We start from the raw sequence: 3,647 nt of genomic DNA, 5'->3' as shown, positions 1-3,647 counted from the left end.
ATCCCAAGTGACCATGGTGGGAAGACTCTTCCCCAAATGTTGGAGGAAGGCACTAAAGAGCAAGAACTCCTGAGAAGTGTAACTCAGGAGCAGGTTATCCAGGAATTAATGGTTTTTCTTTTTCACGACATCTCCGAAAGGGAAGATTGAGTACTGTCTCACATCCCCAATTCCTAGACCTGAGACGGGTATATTACAGGCATTTACTAAATGAGGCAGGTAACTAGAATTTTCTGCCCAGCAGCCAATGTCTTGGAATAGCCTATCTCCTCAACCAAATGGCCATCATGACAGCTTCCATGTTCCCTACCAACCCCCATCCCCACTCTGGCTTCTGTTGATTGGTCCTTAAACCAACCCAAAGCTCTTCTCAAGAACTTTTGACAGTATAAATATAATACTCAAGCTCTTGAGTGGCAGGGGTCTTAAGATGAAAAACTTAGGACTTAACAAAGGCCCATGTTTTCTCTCTTGTGGAGAAAGCCAATTTCCAGGGAAAGAAAATGCAATCAGCCCCCACAGAGAAACAGACCACAATGATAACATTCACATCCCTGGTTTTCCTAAGGACCAACAGCACCCCTGATCTTATGGTTTGGCTGATCAATACATTATTGATTCAGCAAACCTGCAAGTCCTTTTTCCCCCCCAAGCTGTATAGATTGGGACTCCATCATTTACACCCAAAAAAGCCTTACACCCAATATAGTATTGGTTCCTCCAGTTTCATGTGGGCCAGAAACAGACTTTAGTATCCACCAAGCTTTCTACTTCACCTCTGCAGTGCCTCCCAACTCTTATGATTCCCTGGACTCTTCACTTCCTACACATCCACTATAACATCACCAGGGTAACTGTCCTAAGTACCTCTTATTTATAAAACATTTCCTGGCTTCCACATCTCCTTCCCCACCCAATACCAGACTATAATCAACCACTCCCTCCTTAAACCTGTTCACATGTCCCATGCAACACTTCAGTACACTAACTTCTTTACATAACTCTCTCCAACCAGAATGTAAAGTCCTCCAGGACAGGCGCCATGTCCTCCTCATCTGTGACTCCCCAGTTCCTAGTTCAGGGCCTGAAATAGTGTAGTGTCCAGTGATTTTGTGCTTCCCTAGCCTGCCTCTACAGGGAGGTGATATGGTCTTTGTCTGATGAAGATGTCAATCTAACTCCCATCTCAGCAGAACATCTGCACTTAGCTGCTGTGTCCCAGCTACTTCTCTGCTCCCCAACCTTCACACAACTTGCTTTCATCAGATTACATATTGCTGAAATGAACTAAAGAAAAACTCGTTGAATTTACTGAAGATGATGGTCATGGTAAGATGCAGGAGAAAAATTTCCCTCTGGTCTAAATATCAGAAAAATTTTCTAGGCAACCAGTCTGTATTTGTCTTATGGACCCTGTGCCTGGCCATGTTATTTTTATTCATCTGCAGGTTGTTTTACATAATTGGGATCATATTGTGTCAGACTATATTGCCAAGCCCATTACATTAAAACTTAAGGAGGCCAGGCCGGCCAGGCATGGCTCAGCGGTTGAGCATTGACCTAGGATCCAGGCAATCGGGGTTCGAGTCCCAGTCAAGACACATGCCCGGTTGCAGGCTCGGTCCCCAGTCAGGGGCATGCAGGAGGCAGCCGATCAATGACTCTCTCGTCATTGATGTTTCTCTCTCTCTCTCTCCCTCTCCTTTCCTCTCTCTGAAATCAATAAAGATATATTAAAAAACCAAACCAAAAAAACACACAAAACTTAAGGAGGCCCAATAGCACAGCAAGACATAAAACATAAGTATATGCACTACAGCATGTCAAGAATGTCCTTTTATGATAAGAAGGGAGATTCTGGGCAGTGGTATGTTCGAGTGGGCTCTTACCAGCTCACAAGAGTCACATGTACACATCTCTTCCCAGCTGTGTTCAGTGACATCACCCTAATGGGTGAAAACTCAGCGTGACATCAGCCATGATGGGAGTATTTACACCACAGAAATTGGCAAATACTACAAATCAAGGCTTATTTTCTTCTCAGAAGGCCAGCTGTTAAACATTCACCAGCACTGCACTGTCCTGAGTGCTGACATGTCCTCCACGATCCCATCTTCTCTTGCTCTTGCTATGATGCACCTCCGCACATCCTTGACCTTGGTATAGTCTTTGTATTGCTTGTTTCTTGGTCCTACAGTGAAACAAAGTGAAAATAACTTTTGCCCTATCTCAGTTGTCACTGTAATACATCCTCAACTCAGCATCAGGTCCAATCTAGCTCAAGACTACATATAAAATTCTGTATAGCCCTGGCCGGTGTGGCTAAGTGGTTATTCCCAGTCAAGGGCATGCACTTGGGTTGAGGGTTTGATCTCTGGTCCTGGTCGGGGCATGAATAGGAGGCAACTAATTGATGTGTCTCTTTCACATTGATGTTTCTTTCCTCCCTCCCTCCCTCCCTCCCTCCCTCCCTCCCTCCCTCCCTCCCTCCCTCCCTCCCTCCCTCCCTCTCTTCCTAAAAATCAATGGGGGAAAAATTCTGTATACAGTTTTTCCTAACCTATTTTAATTTCAATTAGTTTCATCATGTTTTGTTCAGATAGACTAGAAATAAAGTAATAAATTATTGCTGTTACCACTATTGATCAAAAGCTGAAAACCATCAGCCTCCCTGTTAACTACAGAATAAAGTCAAAACTTCTGTGCCTGGCCTCTAAGGTCTTCCAGAACCTGTCTTTTCAACTTTATCATCCACCGTCGCCCAACACAGAGCTTTGTTCTAGTCTAGAGGCTAGTTTTCCTACCACCCCTGACCAATCACACTCATCACTACGTCCTTTCCTTCTCCACCTTGCTGTCCTCTTTCTAAATACCTAGTAGCTCTCTTTCCTCCGACTCACAGTCTTGCCACCCTCCGAAGCCCAATTCAACTTTTGCCTGATCCAAGAAAGCCACTCCCCCCCCCCAGCTTTCCCCACAGGGAGCTCCGTTATCTCTGAACTCCTGCAGGGGAATGTGCAGGGGAGGAGGGGGCACAGCTGTCATTGGTTAGGCCTGCGCTCCTTACCAGGTGCTAGGCCAGTGCTGCTTTCCTCTTATAAGGACCCTCGTGATTACATCAGGCCCACCGAGGTAATCTAGGATAACTTCCCCATCTCAAGATCCTAAACTTAATTACATCTGCAAAGTCCCTTTTGCCATACACGGTAACATATTCACAGGCTCTGGGGTTAGGACGTGGCCATCTCTGAGGGCCTTTATTTGGTCTGCCGCACTGGGCTAGCCTTCAACTCCATCCACTTCAGCCCTCTTCGTGTCCGAGCCCATAAGAGATGCTCTCGTCTGGATATCATGTGAGGTGCCAATGAACTCTTAAGGTGGAAAATGCCATTGTCTGACCGCTGTCGCCATCACTCTCACCAACAAGTAACAGTTATGCACAGACTTCAAGAAACTCGATTCCTGTTGCCAAGAACTGGCATTCACGAGGGCACAGGCAGGCAAAGTTTATGTCCAAACCAGTGAGCAGCATTGTCACAAATTAATTTCCAAACGAGGTAAAGTTCAGGAAAGACAGCTAACTATGGCTGGCACAGTCAGTGCTCACTGAAAGCCAGGGGGTCCAAGGGTCCCCAGCAATCCCCTCT

Source organism: Miniopterus schreibersii, assembly GCF_964146895.1.
Source record: "Miniopterus schreibersii genome assembly, chromosome: 3".
Taxonomy (NCBI): Eukaryota; Metazoa; Chordata; class Mammalia; order Chiroptera; family Miniopteridae; genus Miniopterus; species Miniopterus schreibersii.
The sequence above is the reverse complement of the archived record's forward strand: the minus strand, read 5'-3'. Positions refer to the sequence as shown.